Here is a 19,990-nt window from a genome sequence, read left to right as displayed (position 1 = left end):
CCCAGTAGCACGTGTGTGTGGTGGCTAGCACGTGTCGCCCCCAGTGGTTTACCTTCGGCCGCTGGCCGTGCGGGAGTTCCCGGGTCACAAAAAAAAAAAAAACAAAACGAAAAAACAAAGACATCCATTTAGAAGAAGTTGAAAAACAAACAATTGCAACCCTTCAGGAAAAGTTGCAAATTAAAAGAGTATCTTTTCCAAAGGTTGTCTTGAAAAGACACAAACACAAATTATGAATAATTTTTTAAAATAAAATTTCAAATTTTTATTTTAAATAATTTCCGAAAATTCTCAAACAAAAGCAACCTTTGAATTGATTAAAATTAATAACATAACAAAAAAATAAAAAAAAAAAAGGGATTAGTGCTAATTAAACCGCGGGTGCGCTAAGTGCTAAGTGCGCCAAAATCGCCCAATTATTCACGCACCCGCACGCGGATATGGTGGGGTCTAGCCCCACCCAATCATCCCTTTAAGTACACAAAGAAAATCCCACACTTATTAATTGGCGGCAATGCTCGCAACTAGAAGAATGCCGATGGCCGGACCAGACAGGGGAGGGGAGGCGAGGCGAGGAGAGGTTTTGCTGCCGCGGAACGACATCGTCTACAGTTTCCTTGCAAGCGAGGCTCTTTCAAGGGAAATTTCACTTTGGTCCCCATAGTTTTGGGATCCTTCACTTTTCGACCAGTGTATTTTTGTCGTGATTATGGGCCCGTTTGGTTCAACTTTGAAGAAATGCCTTTGGCAAAATGCAAATACCTTTGAGCTAAAGGGGTTTTCCGAAATGCTTGAGTATTTGGAAAATTATAATTTAAAGTACATTGGAAAGTGACTTTGACGTAAATATCGTTTGGTAAACCCAATATTTGCAAAGGGATTCTATTTTTTTATTTTTTAAATAAAAATTAAATCCAATGAAACTCCGCCGCCGAGGCTGTCCGAGGTTGCATGAACCTAGATCTGGCCACTGGCAAGATTGCCTAAGGTTGCGCGACCTCAGGTGGCGCCACCCAAGCCTCGCTGATGGCCAAATCTGTGCCTGCATGACACAAGCGAGGTCACTTGGGTGTGTGCGACCTTAGGCGACGCTAGCTTGGGTTGTCACCGGTCGTGCGACCCAGGCTGGCGTCGCTTGGGTTCCCACGACCTCAGGCGGCATCACTTGGGTCGCACAAGCCTAGATCTGGCTATCGGCGAGGCCCAAGCGACAATGTTTGAGGTCGCGCGACCTCAAGCAGCGTCACCTGGGTTTGCGCGATGACCTCAGCCGATGCTTGCCTAGGTTGTGCGAGCCTAGATTTGGCCGCTGGCAAGGCCCAAGCGGTGGCACTTGAGGTCACCCGACCACAGGCAGCCTCGTCGACAGCCAGATCTGGTTGCTGGCAATTGAGGAATGCGGAAGATAAATTGAACTCTCGGTAAAAAAAAAAAAAAAAAAAAAAGTCAAGAGATGAACAATAGAAGTGGACTCGCATTTCCAAAATGCCAAAAGCCAAAAGCAAGTCCCAATATTGATATTTGGCTAATGGACTTCTAAAAATACTTGTCAAACGCTCAATATTTTCCCAATGATCTTTGGGGCTCAAAGACTTTTAGGAAAGCCGAATCAAAAGGGGCCTTATGATGGCTGCATGCTCTCCACGGAATTCAAGAACGAAATCTTTTTACAGTAATTGATTGTTACTTCTTGACAAAATAAGCTATTTTATTTTTCTTCATTAAATATTCCTAATTTATGGTGGGTTTGGAAAAATTGAACCAAAGGCATCCCTAAGTAGACAACAATCCACAAAATGCCAGGCTTTTTGGGATAAGAAATTGGTTCGAGAGTTGTCCAGATTTATAGCAAATGTCTCTTTTTGTTCATGTTCGTTCCTTGCAGCCTATAAAAGCCCCCGAAACATTAACGATAACTCAATATTGTGAGGAGTTTGTCAATCGGTTTATGTATGTTTTAACTTGTCATTCTTTAAGATTATCCATAATCAGCTCAGGACGGAAATTTCATCCTTTCTAAGTATCGACTTCACGATAATGATCGTCCACGAATCATTTAGACATGAAAGACAATACAATATACAAAAATAAAAATAAAAACCTGTGTCGTTGTGCTAGCTCGGCTTTGCCCATGAACCTAATATTAATCTCCAAAACATAAGTAATTTCTCCAAGCACTTCATAGGATATCCTCAGACTTTGGGGTTGTACATGCCATGTGATGATCAGTGGAAGCAACATTTCACACTAGGATCCTGAGAAGCAGCATCCTATATTATTTATGATTCAAGACGATGTGAGAAATTTAACAAGTACAGTCGAGTTTGATAATCAGACAAACTGATCCAGATACTAATCCACAGTGTATTTGACATCGGTGTAGAGCTCCGAAGCTTCCACTCCGAATGATGGCTCAATCTTGAAGTTGGTTTGGACTCCTTTCACGAAAATAGAATGGAATACTGCCAATATCACATTGAGTGGAACTGCCGCCTTTGCAATGATTGGACAAGCTTTAAATCTTAGAGAGAATAGAGACGATTTATGCGCTTAAATCCAATAGAAATGCAGCCCTAACCTTGAATATTCTTCAGAGCCTCCTCCTCTGGAACATACACCCTCTCCGGAGTCCCGCCGATCTTTCTCTCCCGCAATGACATGAGCTCATTAAAAGAGTAGGTGTTGGCAGGAGGTCATGTACAGAATTTTGTTCAAGGTTCTTGGATCATCCACAACTTAATAGTATAGGTGCCAATGTTATCCTCCTTGTTAAACACCGCTGCATATTGACATGGAGAGTTTTAGAATTTGGCTAATAAATAAATCACAGAGCCATTGATCTTCCTAAGGTTACTTTCAGCTCGAATTGAAGAAGAATTCTCTTGGTAAACGGATTCATCGTACAACCGGCAGAGAGATGCATCAATATGTTCTTTTCTCAACCAAATACATAAAGAGTACCTTCACGATCTGACCACTAGGTAGTATTATGCCAAGATAAACCACAACACACCCATATAATCTATTAGTCTCGACGGTGAAGAATAATGGATGTAAGAGTCCCAACATCTCCAGAAAAGGACGTTGCCCTGGGATTCTCAAGCTTCAAGAATTGCCCTTCACACTGATCACTTCCATAATTAAATCGTGATTAATGTACAGAAATATCTTAAACTAATTAAAATGCACATTTCGACGAATTGCTTCTTACGTTTTGCATTTCCATCCCCTAAGATGACAACTTTATCTCTAGGGGGCTGTGACAATGTCCCGAGGTAGTCACCTGCAAAATAGTTAGAAGCCACATATGTATAGGGGATTCCTCGGCCTCAACAAGGCGGCGGACCTTGGCCTTGATAGCATATACAGTTTTTGCTGGCTCCACAACATGGACATGATCCCCATCATTTCCAAACTCTGAAGGCAAGAATCTCTAAAAGAAAATTAATTGAATCAGAGATACATTTTTATTAGAAAGCAACAAAAACTAGAGCAAATTCCCTTCATCCAACTAACTTACATGAGTTCTGCCAAAAAATAGAAACTAAACTCATATGAGACTATATTTCACTTTTTTCTTCAATATGTGAGCAAACAAAGAAAACAAATTTATACAAGACTGAATTTCACTTTTTTTTTTCTAAATGGACTATAATATAGTAAAAATGATTATAAGTGAAGCAAGACTAGCAACTAAGTGCTATTAGAAAAGTAGAAGAAAGAAAACTGAAGATTTAATTGTTAGGGCAATAGCTAGATAACTTTGTCAAGTATAAAATATGCAAAGACGCTGCTTGCTTGGACACTTTTCGCAAGAAATAAAATATCAGGTAAGTCCATTGCCTTTTGTGAGCATGCTACGCTCCACTTGTTATTGACCATCAACCCCCAAAGCAACAACTACTAAGGCACGTTTAGTAACGTTTCTATTAAAAATTGTTCAAGATAATAGAAATAGAAAAAACTACTTCTGTTCTGAAAAATAATTTTTGAACAGAAGAACGCGTTTGGAATCGCACAAAATTTATATTCTTGGAATAGAAAAATAATATAAATACGTTTGGTAAACTTATATAAATTTTTTTGTTTATTTTTTATTTTTTATTTTTTTCTTCCTTTTGGTCGACGGCTCGCCAGATCTCGAGCGAGCTCGAGGCGACGCTTCAGCGAGGTCACCGGCCCTCGACAGCCGGCCACCAGCCAAAGAAAAAGAAGAAGAAAAAAAGAAAGAGAAGAAAAAATAGAAAAGAGAAAAATTGTTTCTCGAGGTGTTCTAGGAAAACAAGAAACAAGATTTTCTTGTTTCTTGTTTTTGTTTCAAATTTGTTCCTGGGAACAAAAGTGTAAACAACGTGTTTATGTTCTTTTTTTTTGTTTCCCGGAACAAAAGAACATAAATTGTGTTATGGGGAACAAAAACAAAAGCCAAACAAATGGGTCCTAAATTATCCACCAGTTGGGTTTTCAAAACTTATTTGTTATAATAATAATTTTACCGAAAAAACCTCTTGAAGGATTAGGTGGTTCATGTTTTCCATTATTGATCAAGGAACATGATACATTACCATAATCCATATTGAGTGTTTGAAACCTCTTACTTTTTTCAATGGCCTAGAGTAAACCCAACCACAGTGAAGCCGGCATTATCCGGTACTTGGATTTGAAATAGTTAGCCTCAAATTTCATTGACAACTTCTACATAAAGTCATGACCGTTTAAAAAAGAAAGAAGTGTAGTCCACAAATAAATAAGTGAATCCATCCCATTTCATCAAAGTGGAGCTCACAAGGAGAACGTGATGCGCTGATACTAGAAGAAAAGGGTTAAGCTTGCACCAACCTATATCATCAGTCAAAGGCTAAGGGGGTGCATGATAACCAAAATTTATGTTCCATAAATAATTTTTCTATTCCAGACCTGTTTCTGGAATAGAAACTTGTTTGATAAACCTAATCAGTTTTTCTATTTTTGGAATAGATTTCTATTTCAAAAATTAATTTGGAAGATAAATCAGAAATAATTTCTTTCACTAAACCCTAGTTTCGGTGAGTCCTCCCTTATCTTCTCTACGTCTCCGCCTCCTCCTCTTCCTCCTCCGCCTCTCCTCATTTTATTAAAAATAAAAATAAATATATTCATTTTATTCATTTAAAAATTAAAATAAATTTATTTAAAATAATTTATTTATGATAAATAAAAATAAATTATTTTTAAGGATATTTTAATTTTAAAATAAAATGATATTTTTATTTTATTTTTTTTATGATTTATTTTATTTTATTTTATTTTATTTTATTCTTTATTTTTTTTGTTACTAAATCATTTTTATTTTTTATATTAAAGGTTGTCGATTGTCACCGCGCCATCCGAAAGGAAAATTTTTTTTGTCGTTATCAAACGGTTATTTTTGTTTAGAAACTCTTCTAGAAATAGAAATAGAAAAATCTATTTCTGTTCCAGAAACTATTTCTGGAACATAATGGTTATCATGTGCGCCATAAATGAACAATTGTAACCTGGATGAAATTATTATAAACAGCACAACTTTATATTCCCGACTGCTTTGATGGCTGCAACAATCCTGTCTTGGTCCTCTACCCGTGCTCACCCCATAGCAGAGATTACCATGTCAACCTCCGCTAATCGCAGTCTCACAGAGACTCTTGATCGTATATGTCTACCCGAGAATCAAATAACCAAGAGCATTGACAAACGATCAATAAAGTCACCAATCATCATCAATAGATCCCATCTTGGCCAGTAGGAAGACTACGAAAAGGAGAGATATGAAGTCCGATGCAGATAAGACCTCAATGCCTTCACTAGACGAGAAAAAGCATTATAAGAAATAAAGCATCCACAGAATTACCATCCATTCATTGCCTACCGATCTTTTGAAAGCTTATAGCAAGGGATTTGCAGTGACATCTGAATTACAAGTCAGTCACATTCACTTATAGATACAAGATAATCTAGGCGGTACGTGATATATGGAAGTTTTCATAAGATTTGTCTAAAAATGTACTCTATTCGTACTTGGTATCGCCATGCGAAGCTGAGGTGATTTGTCAGTCGGTGTGAAAAAGGACCGATAATACAGGGGCAAATTACTAGAGGAGGGAAAGAGAAACACCAAATATCAACTCAATCTTGTGAAAGATTGAGATGAAAGGCGACTCAGATTCTACGGCTAAAGACATTTCTTGAAACGACGGATGAGATAAACGGTAGGGGACGCTTCGATTCCTCAAAGGAGCACCGAATGCGAGAAACGAACAGGATTGCATTGGAAGAACTAAATTGACACCTAAGCTCCTGAAACCTTCAGCGATGTTGGCCTTGGCGAGGTCAGAGAGAGTGGACTCCCTCACAAGAGCGAAGATAGGGTGACCAAACTTAGCACTCGCTTCCACGATGAACTTTCCGATGAATCCTCTGATCACCAGGACTCTGCTCTTCTCGGCCATCTTGGAGGGGGTTTTCACGGCGGAGGCGTCATTCTTCCCGGCAAACTTGATCGGTCTCTAAGGAGTGCATGACAAACCAAAATTTCTGTTCTAGAAACAATTTAGTCTAGAATAGGAATCCGTTTGATAAAATTATTTTATTTTTTTTATTTCCAAAATAGATTTTTGTTTCAGAAATAGGTTTGAAATAGAAATCAGAAATAAAATTTTTCTATTTTTTTTTTAATTTCTGGAACAGAAATGAGAAATAAAAATTCTTTTTATTATTTGTCCTTACTATGAATCGGTCGTCCATCCATTATCGCCGACCACCGTGGATGGTCGCTGTCGCCGTTCGTTGGCCACCGTTGGTCGCCGCCTGCCGTTACCACCGTCTTTTGCTATCTGTTGTCTGCTGTCCGTTGTTCATTGGCCACTACCGTCGTCCCCCGGCGGCTAGCCACCGCCGATCGCCGAACACCGCGCCGCCGTCCACTAGTTACTGCCATCCGAAAGGCAAAAATTTTGTGTAATTATCAAAGAAATTTCTATTTTTAGAATAAAAATTTTGTATTATTATCAAACGGATATTTTTGCTTAGAAACTCATGTATAAATAAAAATAGAAAAATCTATTTCTTTTCCAAAAATCAATTTCTGGCTAGAATGGTTATTATTCACGCCCTAAAGTGACTCTGCTGTAACTGGGGAGAGAGAGAGCGCGCTAAAAGGAGGATTCTTGTCTTTGTGACAGAATGGAGTGTCATTAAATGATTCCGGAAGGGCGTAATTGTCCTTTCATTGAAATAATTTTTCTTGCTGAGATAAATCCTTCATTGGAAAAAGGGTACATGGAAAGTGGGAAAATAGACGGAAGATAACGATTTTTTTTTTTATTTTAGTGATCAACTGAATTATTGTGAAGTAGGACAGATTTTAACTTAGCGAGGAAAAAAAGAAAATTTAATTTTGATGGTGCTTTAAATTTAAGTAATCATAATTGATGAGAAAGTAGTTGAAACCACTTTTTCATGTTGACTTTTATCATGTGAAAAAGATAAGAAAATGGTGTGAACTCTACATTCAAATGGTAGCATGATATTATAGAGCTTCATAGCCGCTATGCTATTGTTTCAAGATTCAATAAATTTTTTTTCCTAGGAAGGTGATTACCGTTCTTTAATTAATTGGCCGACACAAGATTAATATATTCATATTCCGTAACCTCTATGGGAGAAAAAAGCAACATTACAAGTGTCGAAATATGGAATGACTAGTAAAAAGTTGTTAAACCTTTAATATGTCACCAATTCAATTTTAAATAATTTGATTTGGTCAATTTAGTTCTAAATTTTTTAATGATTTTCTTTACGATACAATCCTAAGTTATATTGACATCGATACGTGACACGCAATACGACATGACATTTCTTAAAAAAAAATTCCAACACATTAGGACACGTATATTAAAAGTATACTTTTATTCAAATTCACAAATAAATAAATAATAACAATAAAATAGATTAGAATGATTTTATAAGAAAATGAAAGTTAAAAGAAAAGAGTCCTCATTTCTCCTTTTATTATTTTTATTACTATTTATTTTTTGACATATTTATATTTTGACTCCTTATTTATTAAAAAAATTAAAATGACTATGTCGAAATCGCATGTCAAAATTCACTGTGTCAAGAGAATTGACCACGTATCAAATTTTTCGACACCTATAAACTATATGTCGAAACATGTCAAAATGTAATTCCAAACTCACGTGTCAATAGAATTGATTACATATCCAATTTTTCAACACTTGTTAACTACGCGTGAAAACATATCAAACACTTGTTTGAATATCGAATACACCTCGAAAAGTGTGGATACTTTCCAGATAAAATCAGCGTCAGCCTTCCAACAATGCTCACAAGAATTTTTTTGAAAATTTTAAAAATATATATATTCTTTTCGCTCTCTTTTAATCATTCATTTTCTTTTCATTTCTTACGTACTTTTTCCTCTTCTTCCCCGTCAATCGCCAGGCCTCGGCGAAGACCTCGATGCCCTCACCAAGGATCGACCTCACACCACATGCCTGGGCCAAGGCTCGACCTCATCATTGGCAGGCTCCATTTCATTACCCACACCGAGGACGTACCGCATATAATATACAAAAGTAGAGAAACCCGTGTTTAACTTTCAGCTTCCCATAGCTTGGCCCATAAAGCCATATCAAACTCCTAAACAGGAGTAACTTCTCTAAGCACTGCATAGATGCACACACATCGAATGTTCATAGCATGTCCTCGTCGCCATAAGTTGATCAGCAGGAGTGACATTTCACACAAGGATCCTAACTAGCAGAATCCTATATTATTCATGATTCAAACCAATGTGAGAAATTTACCAAACACAGTCAGTTTCGACTATCGAGACAAACTGATCAAGGTACTGATCCACGGTCGTGTATTTGACGTCGGGATAGAGCTCCGAAGCTTCCACTCCGAAAGATGGCTCAATCTCAAAGTTGGTGTGGTCCCCTTTCACGAAAACAGAATGAGATATGGACAATATCACATTGAGTGAACTGCCGCCTCTGCAATATGACAATACAAGTAGACCGATTGACTTCAGAATACTTAAATCTCGGAGAGAAATAGACAATACACGTGCTTAAATCTAATGAAAACGCATCCCTGACCTTGAATGTTCTTCAGAACTTGCTCCTCTGGAACATAAACCCTCTCCAGGGTCTTGCCGATCTTTCTCTCCCACAAAGACACAAGATCATTAAACGAGTAGGTGTTGGCGGGAGGTCTGATGTACAGAATTTTGTTCAGGGTCCTTGGATCATCCACGGCTTTGATGGTATAGGTGCCAATGTCATCCTCCTTGTTAAACACCGCTGTGTATTGACAGGGAGAATTTTAGAATTTGGTTAATAACTATAAGCCATTGATATTCCTAGAGTTACGCTCAGCTCGCATTCAAAGAACTTTCTCAGTAAACAAAATCACTAGACAGCTGCATCCATATGTTCTTTCCTCTCCCAACAGAGTTAAAATAACCTTCATGATCTGCCGCCTAGGCAGTATTGTGCCAAGAAAAACCACAGAACTTTCATATCATCTATTAATATCTGATAGAGAAGACTAATGGCCAACATCTCCAGATACAGAAGATGCTTGGAATTCTCAAGCTTCAATAACTGCCCCACTCTGATTACTACAATAATTAAGTTGTGAAAAATTTCCAGAAAAATCTCAAGTAATTAAAATGCGAATCTCAAGTTGCTTCTTACCTTTTACATTTCCATCCCCTAAGATAACAACTTTATCTCTAGGGGGAGCTGTAGCCCCAGGCTGTGACAATGTTGGGAGGAAGTAACCCGCAAAAAAGTTAGAAGACACATAGGTATAAGGGATTTCCTCGGCCTCAACAAGGCGGCGAATCTTGGCCTTGATAGCAAATGCACTTTTGCTGGCTCCACCGCATGGACACGATCCACGTCGTTTCCAAACTCTGAAGGCAAGAATCTCTGAGAAGAAAATTAATTGAATTAGAAGAAACATTTTTATTAGAAAGCAACAAAAACTAGAGCATATTCCCCTTATCCAACAAACTTACATGAGTTCTGGCAAATAAAGAAAACATGAGACTGAATTTTACATTTTAATACGTTACTATAACAAATTAAAAAATGATTACAAGTGAATCTATACAAGCAACGAAGCAAATTAAATCCCAAGAGCTATTAGAAAAATACAAGAAAAGAAAACTGAAGATGTAATTATTAAGGCATTTGCCAGATAACTCTGTCCAGTATAAAAATGCAAACATGCTTGCTTGGACACTTTCTCTAGTAATAAAATATCAGGTAAGTTGATTGGCTTTTGTGAACATGCTGAGCTCCACTCATTATGGACCGTCAATCCCCAAAGCAACAACTACTAAACTATCCACTAACTAGGTTTTGGTAACTTATTTACAACAATAATAATACCACCGTAAAAAGACCATTTGAAGGATTAAGTAGTTCATGATTTGCATTCATGATCCAAGAGCTGGGTAGATGACCATAATCCATGTTGAATGCTAGAAACTCTTTGCTCTTTTCGGTGACCTAGAAGAAATCCAACCACACAGGTTCTGAATAAATAAAGCCTCCTGGAGTTTGTAAGCAGCCCAATATCCATACAAGGACGGAGACTGGGGAGAGCACGAGTTTGGGGTCAAAGAACCGTTTTGTTTGTGTAAAGATGTCGATCTCTGAGCAACACATACGGATATGTATGAATTCATCTAGATGGTACACCATTCATCCATAATGAGAGAATTTCCTACCCAATTGAACACGTCAAAAAGCAATAGTGTGGATCTAAAGTAAACCACTTAGAAGCCCATGTTGTGCTATACTTGGATTTGAAATAGCTATTCTTAAATTTCGCTGACGACTTCTACACAGAGTCATAACTATTAAGTCAATCCATCCCATTTCATCAAAGTGAAGCTCACGAGGAGAACGCAATGCACTCATACCGGAAGATAAGAATTAAGCCATCGCCAACCCATATCATCAGTCCAATGCTAAACAAAAGTAGTAACTTGGACGAAATTATCAAAAAAACAGCACGACCTTGATATTCCCGGCTGCTTTGATGGCAGCAACAATCCTGTCTTGGTCCTCTAATTGTGCATGCCCCACAGCAGAGATTACCACATCGACCTGCTTGATCGCGTTCAACAGACTATCTTGATCGTATATGTCTCCCTGAGAATCAAATAACCAAGAGCATGGACAAACAATCAATAAAGTTAGCAATCATCAAAAAATCCTATTTTGACCGGCAGGAAGACTAAGAAAATGAGGAATACATAATCCGATGCAGATAAAACTTAATACCGATCTTCAAAATGCTACTATCCGTAGTATAACGCTCGTCCACACATTGCCTACCGATCTTCAAAATGCTATAACAAGGCATCTTACCAAAAATGCATCTATACAGTACATAACATATGGAAAATTTCGGAAGATTTGTCTACAAATGTACTCGTTCGTAAGAGATACACCAAATCGTAACGTGACTCCATCAACCGCGATCTCACGAAAGATCGAGATGAAAAATCGACTCCGATTCTACTGCTAAAAACATTTCTCGGAAATGCGGAACGAGACATAACGGCAGGCGACGCTTCGATTTTTCTCGAAGCAGAACCAAAGGTGCGAAGCGAACACGATGGCACACGCACGGGAAGAACTACTCACGTGAACTAAAGTGACGCCGAGGCTCTCGAAACCTTCGACGATCTTGGCCTTGGCGGGGTTGGAGAGAGTGGACTCCCTCACGAGAGCGAAGGTAGGGCGACCGGACTTAGCACTGGCTTCCACGATGAACTTTCCGATGTATCCAGTGCCTCCGATCACCAGGACCTTGCTCTTCGCGGCCATCTCCGAGTGGTTTTCACGGCGGAGGCGCGGTATTTTCCGGCGAACTCGATCGGTTTTTAGAAGCGACTCTGCCGTGACTGGAGAGAGAAGGGGGGGTATAAAAAGCGAGATTCCTGTCTTCAACGAACGGTCGGGCTTTTATAGATAGGAATTGGTTCTAGAAATTGTCCAAGTTCTTTGGACATGAGCAGGTCCCTAAAGGGCTCACGAGGAAATAGACAGGAGAACCGACCTGGGTGAAGATGTCCTGATTCATCATTTATGTAACGACGACCATGTAAATTGGCTTTTTCAACGGTTTTTGATTTAATAAAAAAATTCAGATTGTCCAGATTCATGAAGATGTCTCGATTCATCATTCTCCAGATTCGTGAATATGTCCTGATTCATCATTTTCGAAAGGTCGAGGTATGTGCCTAAGGAGCACTCTTTGACATTTTCCTTTATATCAGGATCAGTCGGTTTTTATCCATCTCCTTGATTTGGTAAATGGTCGTCGAAAAGTTCATCCAACTATAAACACTCTTTAACATTGAGAGAGTTATGGCGACATGAAAATATATGAGCAATGGTAAAAACGATCGTCAACGGGCCACTTAAGCCTTGACGGCCCATGGGAAAAGAATTAGCCAACGAAACCTTAAATAGCATGGACATAATTCGGAGCACATTAAAACGTATTATAAGCTAAAGAAAAACCCTTTTAGCGTGTTATCACTAACAAACAATTTTCAAAAGGTAGTTATATTTCTTGGTCAAGTACACCAGGGCCATTTCTTTTGGGGAGGGAAAAGACCATAAAAATTTCAAACTATACTCGCTCTTACACATTTACCTTAAATATTTTTGTATGATATTAAAAACCCAAAACTTATACTTACATAACACATTTACTTTTTTGTCAAGATTCGGTTTATAAGGACAATTAAAAATCTCCCTACATGGATGATGGAAGGCAAAAGGTATTAACATGAATGAACCAACATTGTTTTAGCTAGAAAATCATTTGATGAACCTTGTTAGGAGATAAATATGTCACACAGCAAGAAAATTTTTATAATAAATGCATCGCATTGGGCATAGTTTGAGGATTATTATGTTATAAAAAAAAAAAGCTTAGAGTAAATATATCACAGTTGACATAATTTGTATATTTTTTATGGCTTCTTTCTTTTCTTTTCTTTTCTTTTCTTGACAGAGCCCAAAAGAAGGGAAAAAGCATGCGGAGGACAAGAGACAACTACATGTTGGGAAAATATGGCTTCGAATTGGGTAGAACAATGAAAACGGATATTTAGAGTACTCAAGTCGGACTTTGAGACGTGATATTACTTTCTTTAAGGATTTATTTGCTCCATAATGTTACTAATAGTCGCCAGCAAATATCCTCAAGGATGCAACAAAGTCTCAAAATTGAGAATACTAAATAGCAATTCTAGTATTTCTCTAGGGTCTCTCTAGGAAACAATTGAAAGAATGGTTATAGTTTTCAGAAGGAATGCTCGAAAAGATAAAAATGATCACTTTTTTTTTTTTCCGAAAACTAACATGTAGATATATAAAACACTCTTAAAACACAGGCAACTCTTCACGAAAATTGCAAAAAATGAACAAATGTGTCCTTTCAAAAATTGTCCATATAAACAAAGACATCCATACCACCCGCCGCGGTGGCTCAGCTGGGTAGGCGCTAGACTTCCATTGAGGAGGTTTAGTGTTCGAAGCTCCTGCAACGCAAGTTGCAAGAAGGCTAGCTTTCAGTTTCTTGGCGACTTACCCGGTAGCACGTGTGTGGTGGCTAGCACGTGTCGCCCCCAGTGGTTTACCTCCGGCTGCTGGCCGTGCGAGGTTCCCTGGGTCATCAAAAAAAAAAAAAACAAAAAAACAAAGACATCCATTTAGAAGAAGTTGAAAAAAACGAACAATTGCAACCCTTCAGGAAAAGTTGCAAATTAAACGAGTATCTTTTCCAAAGGTTGTCTTGAAAAGACACAAACACAAATTATGAATAATTTTTTAAAATAAAATTTCGAATTTTTATTTTAAATAATTTCCGAAAATTCTCAAACAAAAGCAACCTTTGAATTGATTAAAATTAATAACATAACAAAAAAAATAAAAAAGGGATTAGTGCTAATTAAACCGCGGGCGCGCTAAGTGCTAAGTGTGCCAAAATCGCCCAATTATTCGCGCACCCGCACGCGGGTATGGTGGGGTCTAGCCCCACCCAATCATCCCTTTAAGTACACAAAGAAAATCCCACACTTATTAATTGGCGGCAATGCTTGCAATTAGAGAATGCCGATGGCACGACCAGACAGGGGAGGGGAGGCGAGGCGAGGAGAGGTTTTGCTGCCGCGGAACAACACCGTCTGCGGTTTCCTTGCAAGCGAGGCTCTTTCAAGGGAAATTTCACTTTGGTCCCCATAGTTTTGGGATCCTTCACTTTTCGACCAGTGTATTTTTGTCATGATTATGGGCCCGTTTGGTTCAACTTTGAAGAAATGCCTTTGGCAAAATGCAAATACCTTTGAGCTAAAGGGGTTTTCCGAAATGCTTGAGTATTTGGCAAATTATAATTTAAAGTACATTGGAAAGTGACTTTGACGTAAATATCGTTTGGTAAACCCAATATTTGCAAAGGGATTCTATTTTTTTTATTTTTTAAATAAAAATTAAATCCAATGAAACTTCGCCGCCGAGGCTGGCCGAGGTTGCATGAACCTAGATCTGGCCACTGGCAAGACTGCCTAAGGTTGTGCGACCTTAGGTGGCGCCACCCAAGCCTCGCCGATGGCCAAATCTGTGTCTGCATGACACAAGCGAGGTCACTTGGGTGTGTGCGACCTCAAGCGACGCTAGCTTGGGTTGTCACCTGGGTCGTGCGACCCAGGCTGGCGTCGCTTGGGTTCCCACGACCTCAGGCGGCATCACTTGGGTCGCACAAGCCTAGATCTGGCTATCGGCGAGGCCCAAGCGACAATGCTTGAGGTCGCGCGACCTCAAGCAGCGTCACCTGGGTTTGCGCGATGACCTCAGTCGATGCTTGCCTAGGTTGTGCGAGCCTAGATTTGGCCGCTGGCAAGGCCCAAGTGGCGGCACTTGAGGTCACCCGACCACAGGGCGGCCTCGTAGACAGCCGAGATCTGGTTGCCGGCGATTGAGGAATGCGGAAGATAAATTGAACTCTCGGTAAAAAAAAAAAAAAAAAAAAAAAAAAAAAGTCAAGAGATGAACAATAGAAGTGGACTCGCATTTCCAAAATGCCAAAAGCCAAAAGCAAGTCCCAATACTGATATTTGGCTAATAGACTTCTAAAAATACTTGTCAAACGCTCAATATTTTCCCAATGATCTTTGGGGCTCAAAGACTTTTAGGAAAGCCGAATCAAAAGGGCCTTATGATGGCTGCATGCTCTCCACGGAATTCAAGAACAAAATCTTTTTACAGTAATTGATTGTTACTTCTTGACAAAATAAGCTATTTTATTTTTCTTCATTAAATATTCCTGATTTATGGTGGGTTTGGAAAAATTGAACCAAAGGCATCCCTAAGTAGACAACAATCCACAAAATGCCAGGCTTTTGGGATAAGAAATTGGTTCGAGAGTTGTCCAGATTTATAGCAAATGTCTCTTTTTGTTCATGTTTGTTCCTTGCAGCCTATAAAAGCCCCCGAAACATTAACGATAACTCGATATTGTGAGGAGTTTGTCAATCGGTTTATGTATGTTTTAACTTGTCATTCTTTAAGATTATCCATAATCAGCTCGGGACGGAAATTTCATCCTTTCTAAGTATCTGACTTCACGATAATGATCGTCCACGAATCATTTAGACATGAAAGACAATACAATATACAAAAATAGAAAAAACCTGTGTCGTTGTGCTAGCTCGGCTTTGCCCATGAACCTAATATTAATCTCCGAAACATAAGTAATTTCTCCAAGCACTTCATAGGATATCCTCAGACTTTGGGTTTGTACATGCCATGTGATGATCAGTGGAAGCAACATTTCACACTAGGATCCTAAGAAGCAGCATCCTATATTATTTATGATTCAAGACGATGTGAGAAATTTAACAAGTACGGTCGAGTTTGATAATCAGACAAACTGATCCAGATACTAATCCACAATCGTGTATTTGACATCGGTGTAGAGCTCCGAAGCTTCCACTCCGAATGATGGCTCAATCTTGAAGTTGGTTTGGACTCCTTTCACGAAAATAGAATGGAATACTGCCAATATCATATTGAGTGGAACTGCCGCCTCTGCAATGATTGGACAAGCTTTAAATCTTAGAGAGAATATAGATGATTTATGCGCTTAAATCCAATAGAAATGCAGCCCTAACCTTGAATATTCTTCAGAGCCTCCTCCTCTGGAACATACACCCTCTCTAGGTCCTGCCGATCTTTCTCTCCCGCAATGACATGAGCTCATTAAAAGAGTAGGTGTTGGCAGGAGGTCATGTACAGAATTTTGTTCAAGGTTCTTGGATCATCCACAACTTAATAGTATAGGTGCCAATGTTATCCTCCTTGTTAAACACCGCTGCATATTGACGTGGAGAGTTTTAGAATTTGGCTAATAAATAAATCACAGAGCCATTGATCTTCCTAAGGTTACTTTCAGCTCGAATTGAAGAAGAATTCTCTTGGTAAACGGATTCATCGACAACCGGCAGACAGATGCATCAATATGTTCTTTTCTCAACCAAATACATAAAGAGTACCTTCACGATCTGACCACTAGGTAGTATTATGCCAAGATAAACCACAACACACCCATATAATCTATTAGTCTCCGACGGTGAAGACTAATGGATGTAAGAGTCCCAACATCTCCAGAAAAGGACGTTGCCCTGGGATTCTCAAGCTTCAAGAATTGCCCTTCACACTGATCACTACCATAATTAAATCGTGATTAATGTACAGAAATATCTTAAACTAATTAAAATGCACATTTCGACGAATTGCTTCTTACGTTTTGCATTTCCATCCCCTAAGATGACAACTTTATCTCTAGGGGGGCTGTGACAATGTCCTGAGGTAGTCACCTGCAAAATAGTTAGAAGCCACATATGTATAGGGGATTCCCTCGGCCTCAACAAGGCGGCGGACCTTGGCCTTGAAAGCATATACAGTTTTTGCTGGCTCCACAACATGGACATGATCCCCATCATTTCCAAACTCTGAAGGCAAGAATCTCTAAAAAGAAAATTAATTGAATCAGGAGATACATTTTTATTAGAAAGCAACAAAAAACTAGAGCAAATTCCCTTCATCCAACTAACTTACATGAGTTCTGCCAAAAAATAGAAACTAAACTCATATGAGACGATATTTCACTTTTTTCTTCAATATGTGAGCAAACAAAGAAAACAAATTTATACAAGACTGAATTTCACTTCTTTTTTTTTCTAAATGGACTATAATATAGTAAAAATGATTATAAGTGAAGCAAGACTAGCAACTAAGTGCTATTAGAAAAGTAGAAGAAAGAAAACTGAAGATTTAATTGTTAGGGCAATAGCTAGATAACTTTGTCAAGTATAAAATATGCAAAGACGCTGCTTGCTTGGACACTTTAAAATATCAGGTAAGTCCATTGCCTTTTGTGAGCATGCTACGCTCCACTTGTTATTGACCATCAACCCCCAAAGCAACAACTACTAAGGGCACGTTTAGTAACGTTTCTATTAAAAAATTGTTCCAGATAACATAAATAGAAAAACTACTTCTGTTCCGAAAACAATTTTTGAACAGAAAAACGCGTTTGGTAACTGCACAAAATTTATATTCTCAGAATAGAAAAATAATATAAATACGTTTGGTAAAATTATATAATTTTTTTTTGTTTATTTTTATTTTTCTTCCTTTTGGTCGACGGCCTCACCGCTAGATCTGGGCGAGCTCGAGGCGACGCTTCGGCGAGGTCACTGGCCCTCGATGGCCGGCGACCGGCCAAAGAAAAAAGAAGAAGAAAAGAAAGAGAAGAAAAAAATAGAAAAGAGAAAAATTGTTTCTCAGAAGTGTTCTAGGAAAACAAGAAAGTAAACAACGATTTTCTTGTTTCTTGTTTTTTTGTTTCCCCGAACAAAAGAACATAAATTGTGTTATGGGGAACAAAAACAAAAGCCAAACAAATGGGTCCTAAATTATCCACCAGTTGGGTTTTCAAAACTTATTTGCTATAATAATAATTTTACCGAAAAAACCTCTTGAAGGATTAGGTGGTTCATGTTTTCCATTATTGATCAAGGAACAGGATACATTACCATAATCCATATTGAGTGTTTGAAACCTCTTACTTTTTTCAATGGCCTAGAGTAAACCCAACCACAGTGAAGCCGGCATTATCCGGTACTTGGATTTGAAATAGTTAGCCTCAAATTTCACTGACAACTTCTACATAAAGTCATGACCGTTTAAAAAGAAAGAAGTGTAGTCCACAAATAAATAAGTGAATCCATCCCATTTCATCAAAGTGGAGCTCACAAGGAGAACGTGATGCGCTGATACTAGAAGAAAAGGGTTAAGCTTGCACCAACCTATATCATCAGTCAAAGGCTAAGGGGTGCATGATAACCAAAATTTATGTTCTAGAAATAATTTTTCTATTCCGGACTGTTTTACGGAATAGAAACTTGTTTGATAAACCTAATCGTTTTTCTATTTTTGGAATAGATTTCTATTTCAAAAATTAATTTGGAAGAGAAATCATAAATAATTTCTCTCACTAAACCCTAATTTCGGTGAGTCCTCCCTTATCTTCTCTACGTCTCTCCCTCCTCCTCTTCCTCCTCTGCCTCCCCTCATTTTATTAAAAATAAAATAAATAAAAATAAATATATTCATTTTATTCATTTAAAAATTAAGTAAATTTATTTAAAATAAATAAATTATTTTTATTTATCATTTTATTTTTAGTTTATTAAAAATAAATTTATTTAATTTATTTAAAATAATTTATTTATGATCAATAAAAATAAATTATTTTTATTTGCCTTGAGTGTTTTGCCAAATAAATTTATTTTAATTTTTAATTTTTTTCATTTTAAAATAAATTTATTCGTAAAATAGAATAAATAAAATAAATTTAATTTTAAGGATATTTTTATTTTAAAATAAAATGATATTTTTATTTTATTTTTTTATGATTTATTTTATTTTATTTTATTTTATTCTTTATTTTTTTTGTTACTAAATAATTTTTATTTTTTATATTAAAGGTCGTCGATCGTCGCCGCCGCCATCCGAAAGGAAGAAATTTTATGTCGTTATCAAACGATTATTTTTGTTTAGAAACTCTTCTAGAAATAGAAAAAAAATCTATTTCATTCCAGCATAGAATGATTATCATGTGCGCCCTAAATGAACAATTGTAACCTGGATGAAATTATTATAAACAGCACAACTTTATAATCCCAACTGCTTTGATGGCTGCAACAATCCTGTCTTGGTCCTCTACCCGTGCTCACCCCACAGCAGAGATGACCACATCAACCTGCTTGATCGCAGTCAACAGAGACTCTTGATCATATATGTCTACTTGAGAATCGTATAACCAAGAGCATTGACAAACAATCAATAAAGTCACCAATCATCAATAGATCCCATCTTGGCCAGTAGGAAGACTACGAAAAGGAGAGATATGAAGTCCGATGCAGATAAGACCTCAATACCTTCACTAGACGAGAAAAAGCATTATAAAAAATAAAGCATCCACAGAATTACCATCCATTCATTGCCTACCGATCTTTTGAAAGCTTATAGCAAGGGATTTGCAGTGACGTCTGAATTACAAGTCAGTCACATTCACTTATATGTACAAGATAATCTAGGCGGTACGTGATATTTGGAAGTTTTCATAAGATTTGTCTAAAAATGTACTCTATTCGTACTTGGTATCGCCATGCGAAGCTGAGGTGATTTGTCAGTCGGTGTGAAAAAGGACCGATAATACAATACAGGGGCAAATTACTAGAGGAGGGAAAGAGAAACACCAAATATCAACTCAGTCTTGTGAAAGATTGATATGAAAGGCGACTCAGATTCTACGGCTAAAGACATTTCTCGAAACGAAGGATGAGATT

General features: G+C 37.8%; 3 pseudogenes; all 3 read right to left on the bottom strand.

Annotated features, from left to right (window-relative positions):
* Positions 1-2,331: 2,331 nt before the first annotated feature.
* Positions 2,332-6,568, bottom strand: LOC104431615 (annotated as a pseudogene).
* Positions 6,569-8,610: 2,042 nt separating this feature from the next.
* On the bottom strand, positions 8,611-12,012 carry LOC120290948 (annotated as a pseudogene).
* Positions 12,013-15,996: 3,984 nt separating this feature from the next.
* Positions 15,997-19,638, bottom strand: LOC120290172 (annotated as a pseudogene).
* Positions 19,639-19,990: the final 352 nt, after the last annotated feature.

The sequence above is a fragment of the Eucalyptus grandis genome, chromosome 2 (genome assembly GCF_016545825.1).
Source record: "Eucalyptus grandis isolate ANBG69807.140 chromosome 2, ASM1654582v1, whole genome shotgun sequence".
NCBI lineage: Eukaryota > Viridiplantae > Streptophyta > Magnoliopsida > Myrtales > Myrtaceae > Eucalyptus > Eucalyptus grandis.
Note: the sequence above shows the minus strand (reverse complement) of the source record. Positions and strands in the feature narration are given on the sequence as shown.